We start from the raw sequence: 11,158 nt of genomic DNA, 5'->3' as shown, positions 1-11,158 counted from the left end.
AACACACATGTGGATGAGCATCCACGATACACGCCACAACTGATCACAACCATCTCATAAGTATGTGCGTGTTTGTATTAATAACGTATATTGGACAAGTACTTAATTATATAATGTATTTATTGTTTTATAGCACAACTCTTGTTCACAGTTTCCCATTGCAGGTAAGACAAACAAGGCAACAAAAGCAAAACTACCAAATAAAACACAATAAAAAAATAAAATACTTGTTTGATTGATTGATTGATTGATTGATTGAATTATTAAATAAAAAAAAGTAAAGTTGATAAGATAAAATGATTTTAAAGTGATTTATTATCACATAAAGAAACTTTTGTTTTAAAACCCAGATATTTGAAATAATTTCCTCGAGGACACTCAATCCAATTTCCGGAAGATCAAATACAATTACAATATACAGGTTGACTACGAACCAAGCTGATAGTGGATATAACAATTGTCTTAATATTCTCTAAACAATATTAACGATTGGAGTACACGAAAATCATTGACATTAGGGACTATCGAGTGGGATTCTGGGGGCAAAACTGTATTTATGATACTTTTTCGGTCAATCATGTTCCTTCAGATTTCCATTTCCATGTGTCACGCAACTCTTGTACGTTAAAGTACATTAGCCGTTTAGTTTAGCATCATTGGTGTACACTGAGTTTATAAAACGTATTTTGACCATCGGCGGTAAATTATTGATACAAAACATAAGGGTCCAATGGTCGAGGGACACCAGACCGAATTAGTCATAATATCGATGTGAGACAATTACAGCATGCTGGAACAATCACATAAATTTAACTGCAGCCTGGACAACGTGATGTGATTGAAGAACGAAGCTAAATAACAACTGTATTTCAAAGTTTATACATCAACATGGACTCCAGGATCTGTTCAGATTATCCACGCATAACGTTCGTATACGTTGTAGAGACATATGATGAAGTGCGATCTAACCTGTTGTAATATGTAAATGTAGAGTCGGACTGCACAACAGCAATGCACAACATGCATAATTAGCAAGCCATTTCTGGATAAACGCATTCATTTATTTACCTCGTATATTTACGATTAATTCTAGAAGTAGCTATGTTAAAACCCTGTGAAAACCTGAAAGGTCAAACAGTGAGGATAATCCCCCGTAAAAATAAATGATTTTGCAGTTTTATAAGATTGTGACACAGATCTAGATATACATTGAATGACCTGCCAGGTGTATTCCAAGTAAAACAACTTTTTGGGACTGTTAAACGAAAAATACAGAAGTAATCCTTGAATGTCATATGTTTAGCATAAATGTACGTTGCAATCCACAAACTGTTAATTTAATGACGTCACATTTACAGTTAGTGTAAATCCTCATTGTTTAGTAATACGTCTTATTTGAATAAGGAGAACAGTTTTAATTTTTCTTTCTTCGGTTTTTGTTTTGGTAAAGCACCTGTCGTTTTTTTCGCGGTTGTAATTTCTTTATTTGTCGCCTTCAACGGCGGTGATTGGATGATCTTCTCGGGAAGTGTTTTCGTGTCTTCATAAACGGATTCGTTGACAGGCGGCAGTTTCGGTGACGGGGCAGGTTTCCTCGCTGGGTGTCTTAGCATTGGTGACATATCGTCAGATATATCTGCGTACGGATGGAGTCCTTTCAATGACTCGGCCTTCTCTGGTGATAGTATATGAATAGTGTTCCCAACGCCCATATTACCGTCGCGAGTTATGTCAGTTCGGTCATTGTGCGACACCAAGTTCACGATCAACATATCCGAACTAAGTATCTCTATCAGTTTTTTGGTTCTTTCATTCCAAACCAAAACGGCGGAGGCCGATACCTCTAATTCTATAATCATTTTGCGCCCTGCTTTTATTAAAGACTCGTTCTGGCACACGTACGCGGGAGATCCCCTACTTTTCACCTCGACGTACTCCGTGTGATTAGACAATTCGGATATTTTAAACAATTTTATATTAGACGGTTCTTCTATTAATTCAAAGTTGCCCTCTGCGCATAGTGGTATTTGGACTCGTTTCTGCTTCCCATCGTCGCAATATGTTTTTAATTCACAGATCATCATTTCTATTTCCTCTTCCGGTCCGTTGTGAGGAACAGCGGTAATATAACCATGGTCTACTATGCGCATAACATCATCGAAGTAGACAGAGTCTAAATTACTGTAGGGCGAAACCCACGATTTGGTGGCTTTTATGTACTGGGTAATGTTAGATTCTCGAAGGTCCTCTGCCTGGGGGAACAAGGCTGAGGACCGTCTGAACGTGCCATCATAAGTACCTGGAATGAACAGGAACGTCCCCGCCTTTTCGTGCTGCGTGACAAATCCAGAAATATCACCTATAGCATAAATAGTCAGTATATCGCCATACTTGAGATCGATTTGTTGAGTGCCCCTGTCCTCCACCGTCACACTGAACGGTAACTCTGAAAGAGATTTCCCAATGTCGTGAATATCACATGGGTACCGTCTACCTTGGTCGCTAGATTGCATCTTAACTATTGAAAGTCAATCCCTAGCACCCGGAAGTGAAACGGTTGCTTGTATTGTTTGGTGTTTACTACAGTCGCCGTAGTTTCCGCTTAATAGTGCTACCAACTGAACTTTTGCCTGTTACTGATGTTTGCTTTGTTCCGCGAGGTTGTTTGTACAATCATGGAGGTGGCCCAATGTACACCATCCAGTGGTGACCTTATATACTTGGGGTAAAGATGACAAAAAGTCGTGGCGACGTGTTGACTAGTTCTTAATTGCGCCCTCTATCAAAGGATTACGTAAACTACATATACATGCCGGTTATTAGATATAACTTCGAAGTTTCTAAAGCGAAACACTTTTGAAGACTCGATGAAAAATAATTTTTTTAGTGTATATTCTTCCACCAATATGATGTTTGCTTATTTAAAAATAAACGCTATTATTTATTATAAACTTTGCTACATTTGACACTACCAGGATCTGTCCAACAAAAATAATAAACTCGATTTACTTCAGTTACTTGTAATGCCGCAGTTGTCGTACAACGCGTGTTTAGATTTCATAGAAACAAACAATTTCAATTCACATGCGTTGTATACGTTACAATGGGACTCACAACGAAATAAAGATATCTACTAGAATAATTTGAGTAAAGGGTATTCACATGTACTGCATATCAAATACATGGTGCAGTTCATTAGCAAACAAAAAGCTGATATTATAAATTCAACCTATCCTCAATATCTATCCTCAAGATATCCTCATTGTAATATCCTAAGATTAAACAAAAACATAACAGACGTCACGTGTGTCATCTAAGTTGTTCAACTGTTAACAATAAGCGTCCACTAGAAAGTGATTACATACATCTTTCAGAACACGTGCTGTAATATTTGCTTGACATTCTAATAACATGATTTATGACGTCACAGTAACTACAATGTGAATGCAAAAATGATTTTGAAATAACCGAAATTACATAAATTGGTGATGTATAATACGTCGAAATTTACAATTAAATTTATACATACCACAAGGCTCCAAGTCATGGATAATATATTTCACAAACCGGGGTCTTGAATTGCATTCAAGCGTAGTTCACAATGATCGATATGATACCTTCGTACAACATTATTGATAATTCGTTTCCATTTTGCTTTAGACGGAAATACCCATTAATAAGTGTAGACTTTAAAAACGTTTATGATATTAAACTTGTTGAGAATTCTGGTGATATCAAGTGTAACCCCCTAACGACACATTTGAACAATGAAAGTGGAATTGACGAATTCTACGTAGCTATCTGATTAAAATACAAATTATTCTTAGCTAGAATGGGTCTACCGAGTAGCTGCAATTTACGGGTATCAATGTGCGGCGTCACCGGCAACAACTCCAAAAGGCCAAAAGCTATGTCGGTATGCGTTTCTGCTGGTAGACCTTAGGTTTAGTAGTTTAGTAGCATAACGTTTAACTCTTAATGAGAAGTATTTCATAATTGATAAGTTAAACTACAACCACGAAAGCGAGGATCAGCTAGTGTGCTGGACGAAATCCCAAACACTGCATAAAATGGATCATTTTCTTTTTTGACAAACCACCGAAATACGTCCAAAACTGACCATTATAAAGTTTAGCTCAATTCCAAGGTGTACGTGACTGTCAACTTCTTGTACCTGTACTTTATAACAAACGACCGTCGTATCCTAATACGTCGTTTAACATTTTTCGTTTCACCAAAAACCACAAATTTGCTATTACCAGATGAGGCAATCATACGTCACTTAACACAGTATTTGTTTGCGACACGTAGCATAATTTTAATAAATTTGACAGTAGCAAGTATTGCTGTGTGTCGTCAGCGAGACAGGTAGAATAATACTTGGTATACAACAACCAAGTACAGCTTATGCAGCAAACTATTCATTATTTCTGAAAGGCATAGAAATATATTGTTGTGCCGTTCAAGGTAGTAGCAAATAATCTTTTGCAAAATGCTGTAGTTACAATCGTTTTGAAGTTTCTGGTAACATTTCCCATGTTCATCAAACGTTCGCCTAGCAATAATGTATTCAAACAGATACCAAATTATCGGGAGCAATGTAATACCGTGGTAGGTATCCACATCCAATATGTTCTTCCGACCCCCTTTGCTTATTGGTATTAGCAGAGAAGACTTAAAAGGATCTAGAACTTACTTAGAATTCCGTTATACAGTGCTGTTAACGACGATGCAATCTCGGGCCCACTATAAAAATGTTCGCAGGTTAAACTATTCTGACCACCAGCTTTACCGGTCTTTGTTTAGCGTGATTTAACTGCAGACCAAAATTTGGACTTGCTAAATTCAAGGCAGTTTTCAATAAACTCAAATTTGTCATGATCTAGTTCGACTTTTTCATTCTGATATTTCTTTAGAGTTGACGCAGTGCATCTTTGTGCAGTCTGAATACGGGCGATGATTGCTCCCTCGGCTCACCGGCAACATTTCATGTTTGACACAAGCTATACGTACGTTTGTGTTGATGTGAAATATTAACCCAATCGGTTTTAAACTATAGGTTTTAAAGAATAGTATTCATGGCTGTGGTTCGGACACAGTCTCCAGTTTCGGGTGACGACAGCATGATATGAAATGTATCTAGGACACAGGGTGATTGTCATAACGTACACCTTAGGCGAAAAGGTCGTATATTTGTGGGTGTGATTTTCTTGTAAAATCGTTTCAAATGGTGGGTTTTTCTTGAAAAAACAAAATATTTCAAGTAGTGAATTTTGAAGAATTTCGATTCTGTGATCGTAATCGTTTTTACCAAAAGTTGGTGACTTTCAAACTCGTATATAAATAATACAAGTGGTCAGGGGGATCACCCCCCTCCTCCTAATAAAACAATTGCCATTCATACACGTAATTTGTTCAATGCAATCTACAAAGAACATTATAAATGTACCCAAAGCACAAACCATGCTTTCGACCTCGGTAGTCTGTGAAAGGTTCATTCATATCAACATATTTATATCTGCACATTTGCATTTGAGGCTGCTTCCAACAAGGCCTAACCTGACATAACATAACATGGCACCACCATCCCAACAGTATATACTACTCGATTTGCATACTTACGAGATTTTTTTTGTCAGGTCTCCAGTCTGTAAAATGAACGACAAAAATTAGGGTAACATTATGAACTTGAAGTTATAGAGTCAAGAAATGTTCATCTGTTATTCTACCGTGACATAACAAATTGATAGGATGGGACATTTATATAACCAACACATCTAGTGATACGTGAAATGTAGCGTAATGTTATTATGTTGATTATTTGTTTCACTTGCCCGGTTTTAATGAATACAGGTAAATGCATACGCAAGGAATCGTGCACACAAATATGAAATATTATTAACCGGTTCTCACATCTCTTACTCGGGTCAGCGATCATGGAGAAGCTTTCGATAGTGGATATGGGCGATAAAGTGTTGTTATCATTGCAACAATTAACTCCTGAAATGGGTTGTACAAACCTTTCGGGGTGGCTCAATTGTATTTACAGTGACACAAATATTCGTACTTCCATATGGGATATAAAAGACAAGCATATCATGTATTTTGATGAACTTTGACCTCTAATATTTATGTTCAATTCACGCAAGTGCAACAAATATACAATCTCCATTGAGGTAAAAGTAAAACTAACTTATCTGTCGAGGGCGACATCCACAGTACTATAATTTCAGGGCTGGGACTCGGTATTTGAATTCTTGAATAAGAACATTTTTGAATACAAACAACTAAACAATAAGGGTGTATATTCATCATGATGTAAAATTGAATTTTGAAACGGCATTCATGGGAATGGTACCCTTTCCTACGATCGTGCGGGGGTTTGTTTCACTTTACGTGGCTGGATGTTACTGAAGCAATTAATGTCAGGGGACACTTCACTCACGGAAGTTACTTTAAGTTTCTCTAGGGCCTGGGCTATTGCGTGTTTGTTATGGGGTGTTTGTATATGGATTATTTCGGCGACAATGTGCACTAAGGCACATGTTAAAACGGACCAATGTAGTAGGCAATATATTTAGTGCGTCCTACACAACACAATTTTTAAAACAAAAATTCACGACAAATTCTACCAAAGGATTTCATAGCTGCTATATAATCTGCCTGCCGTTCTCATATATAGATTTCCACAAGTCTCAAGTGTTTTTCAATAAAATATTTGATGAATGGACCCGGTTTACCCGGCTTCGCGGTAACCCGCCTTTCGCCATTTACATATTCATATATTTTATGTTAAAAAACAAAAAAACATTGCAACGTATACGCGACACATTCATGACGTCAATTCGTAAACATTTTATATAATTGCTAATAAATCTCCCAGATTATAAATACTATATTGATTTTTCAGAAAGTACACAGCCTGGATAATTGTGAAATTGAGGCATGCCATTCTTGCAGACAATTTCTTTTATTCTTTGAGTAAATATTTCAAAGAAATTTGTAGTATCTCCAACCTGTTTTTCAAACCAGACAATGCCGAAACTATATTTGAACAGGAGATTTTTATGTGGGTTTCCCAAGCAAGTCTGCCGGTCTTGTCTAATCGTTTAAACATGGTATAACATGTTTTGGGGTTTCAGTAATTTCAACCAATATGAGATACGCTTGAAATAACCACAGCATAATGGCAGCCTTCCACGTTCGTCCAACATCGCTACATTGTTTTTACAACTATTAACGCTAAGTAGATATCTGCAAAATGTTATCTGTACCCTCTCGATTTCCGATTTTTTGTACCCGCATATCGCTACCACAAGATATAGCTGGCACAATGATTGCATCAAACAAATTAAATGCACTAACCAATGGCATGCCACCAAGTTTCTTACAGTAATTTTTTTTGATTCACTGTAAATCTGTTTTTAGAGGGCGGTAAAATAATATGCATATAATGGCAGTTTAGCAGCCGTCTCAATAGACTTCAATGACTACATCTCCTTTTTCTGAACCCATTAAAAATATAGTAAAACGTGTAAAAAATATGATTCATCGCATAGTTTCAGTGCTGAAGCAACACTAGGGTAAATTGTTGGCTGCAAGAAGCTCTTCGACCTTTACAACTCGTGATGATAAATCTTCGGCATGTTTTTAATGATCTGTTCAACCCGTAGCTGTACACCATTGTCCAATAACACAGGCTACACGTACTAATACAATAAGTTAACTACATTTGGCTGATACACTTGGAACAAAATAGTATATATGCCATCATTGACTTGAAGAATACAAAACTAATGAACCAGACTAGGAAAGTACAGTGTGGTGTTGTGTCAATCCCGTTCGATCCCCACACTTTACTAACTGAGCGAACACTAGCACAAGACAAAGTGCTCTATTCAGGACCACTACATTCTTTAGAGAGTGACTACCATTACATTATTGTTTCAATGTTGTTTTAATATTTAACATCAGCTGCTTGAACGCGATCTTCATTACACCATCGCGGAATTACCGAATAAAAGCTTGCCTGTTTATAACAACTCTTTTTTTATTTGCTGCTGTTGAGCCGAGAGGACGTAACTTCACAATTGACATTTAAAGCGCGTTGCCATTAAAATGCTCATTAGAGAGTTTAAGATTTGCGTACGTAACGGGAACGTAACGTGATGTTCTAATTTCGTTTGCGTTACGTTCTCGGGTGTCAGAAAACGATTAAGTACAAGCGCCCACAACGGGAACGTAACTGAAACCAGAACCATGTCAATCCGTCTCTCATTGGGCAACAATAACTACCTAAATTAATTTGTTATGTCATTTCACGTCCGGAATCAGAATTAGTAGTTAGTTCACAGACATTTTGACAGAGCTCTCACTATTTCCATCCACTCTGCTGAGGTCCTAGGCCTGTTTGCCGAATCCTCTTTCAGCAGATCAATATCATGCGTTTTCTGTGGGTATAAATGTCAGCTAAAATGCATCCAATATTTCTTATTTCATCATAAATATTCAAAAACACTCTAATATAAAACATTTTATCAATGTCAATGAAAATTATTCAAAATTGACAGCGAGAAAAGCTCTCGGAAATCAACTACGAGTCAGTCACCTTGATCACGTTCAAAACGACTGCCGAACGACCAGGCAACCGATGACGTCATTGGTTCGCGCGAAGGTCATGCACAAAGCAGTGACGTATCCGTTCTCGTTCCGTTCTCGTATGCGCATCTTAATGTCTCTACTATGTTATGTTACTTTATTATGTTCTAATCTACGATCTTAAATCTATTCACTTCTAAAATTTAGGGGGTTCACCCCCCCCCCCCCAAAAAAAAACAAAAAACAAACAAAAAACTACGGGCCTGGTTGCCGTACATGTTACATTAACTAACATTAACTGTTTGCTTCTTACACTACATCGCCAAGTAATGTTACAGGCAGCACATGCAATATAAATAACAAGCAGAAATCACGCCAGTGTGCGGTTCAGAATTAATACGCTTTATTAAGCTAGTAGTGAGTTCTATACACAATAGGATGATATTACTAGTTACATTAATACATGTCACAATCCATAAAACGGCATACAATTATAAGACAAACTAGACTACACGGTCACCTAAATTACAATAATGCGTGAAGCATACACGTTATAAATACAAGCAGTAAATTAAATAGTATTATAAGTTGGTAATACAACCGGTTAGACCATGAACACGTCACACAAGTTCAGACTGTCCCAATGTCCGGCAAGTTCAAACGTGCACTTGCTCCACACTTGCTTCACTCCACACAATCCAGAATTCCACTTCACATCCTTCCACTCAGACTGCACTCCATGCTACATGCGCTACGACGGCTCACCACTCACAGGTCATCTGGAAAAGGGACAAGTACATTCCATAATACCTGCTGTTTTAAACACAACTAAAGAAACATAATACTAGTATGGATGTATTTAATCGGGCTACCGTACCCGATACAGTTGAATGAACTACGTACTATGAAATGATTAAACAGAAATCTCAACTTACAGTTTCTATGTGTTGGCGTCTTGTCCATCTCCCTCACCAAAGGTTAGAAACTCAAAGTCTCAGGAATATCCCCAAGCTGCAAGACCAATTTGGCAGACCTCTACTCTATATATTTACCAAATACAGCAAAGTCACCACTGACTCCCACCAACTCAAAGCCTGAACGCCTTGCCAGTTGATAGTAAAATTACGAGTCACCTCGAGTAGAATTGCCGGAGATGCTCACTCCTGAACAACTGATGGACAACTAACCACATCACACTGCAGAATTACCAAGTACACTGACCTACTTTGCATCACAAAAGCAGTTCTATTCATCACTCCAGCCTACTTCCATACACCCACCTGTAAGTGCATACCACTAACTTTCAATTCACACTCGCATACAAGCACACTGCTAATTAAACTATGACCTGATTCATGTACACTAGTTACTAAGCAACAGACTTAGCACTATTGAGTATATCATGTGATGAGTTACAGTACTATGACCTACATACAAACACAAATTACTAGACCATAACAAATAACATCCAAAATAGTGACAATTTGTCACAGTTCTTACACGTACAAAATTTACAACTGTCGGACAAAACTTGACCAGTATATTCACCTTTCAGTATAAGTATATATCGAAATAAAACATTTGCCGATAATAACAATATAATCAGTAAATGGTTCGTTTCGCTAATTACAGCTAATCGAAAATCTACAATCACGCGGCGAAACAGAGTCTTATTAAATTGCAGATACAATACTCACAAATATCGGACGAAACTTAACCAGTGTTTTCAACTTGCAGTCGTGTATAAAACTTCATAAAACAATTATCTATAATTAGCGAAACGAACCATTCACTAATCATAAAACAATTATCTATAATTAGCGAAACGAACCATTCACTAATCATAAAATCCCCGTTATTTTCAGCAAATGTTTAATGTTTAAGATTTTTGATTATCTAATTAGCGAAACAAGCCATATACGTATTAAATATTATTATTTTCGGCAAATAGATTGTAAATATTGTGCGTATAAAACCCATTTTCCTTCACTGATCACTGTTTAATTTTTATTATGTATGTTATCCCGTTTTGTTTCGTTTCGTCGATTACAATAAGCAACATACAGAAAGTCATTCCACAGAGTCATACACACTTCCGAAACTTCTTTCGCGCCTCGGTCTCATTTGCATCCAGTTCTTGCTTTTTTCTGGCTTTTCTGTCCTGTAATCATGCCAAAGTCACCCGGAGCTGAACATAAAATTGCGCAATAATATCTGAGGGAATAAAAATCCTGGCGAAGTTGTGTGCATTAAACTATAAAATAAATGATCATATTTATAATCATGTCAATAGTTTTCATCTTTCTTCATCTAAAATGAATGACACCAACAGGAGTTGCATACATAGTAACTTGTTTGAGTTGATCACACTCTACTTGATTGCAAAAAAAAAAAAAAAAAAAAAAACAGCAGAGAATGCTCGCAATATAGGGTAAGATGTTCTCAATATGTGTCTGAAATATGGGGTGTTTTTTCTTCAATGTGTCTGCTCTAGAGGGTACTAAATTTACATTGCGCCCGCAATAAGGGGTATGGTTTGCCAATGTGCTGCCAGCCCTAG

At 37.1% G+C, this 11,158-nt stretch overlaps 1 long non-coding RNA gene across 1 annotated transcript; it reads right to left on the bottom strand.

Moving 5' to 3' along the window:
- Positions 1-8,979: 8,979 nt before the first annotated feature.
- On the bottom strand, positions 8,980-9,693 carry LOC146732022 (uncharacterized). Its single transcript, XR_014927076.1, has 2 exons — positions 9,534-9,693; positions 8,980-9,377 (listed from the first exon to the last, which is right to left on the bottom strand). It is a non-coding gene; the product is annotated as an uncharacterized LOC146732022 (long non-coding RNA).
- Between the last annotated feature and the right edge of the window lie 1,465 nt (positions 9,694-11,158).

This window comes from Saccoglossus kowalevskii, chromosome 18, assembly GCF_978046115.1.
Source record: "Saccoglossus kowalevskii chromosome 18, keSacKowa6.1, whole genome shotgun sequence".
Taxonomy (NCBI): Eukaryota; Metazoa; Hemichordata; class Enteropneusta; family Harrimaniidae; genus Saccoglossus; species Saccoglossus kowalevskii.
This window is presented reverse-complemented; position numbering and strand designations above follow the sequence as displayed.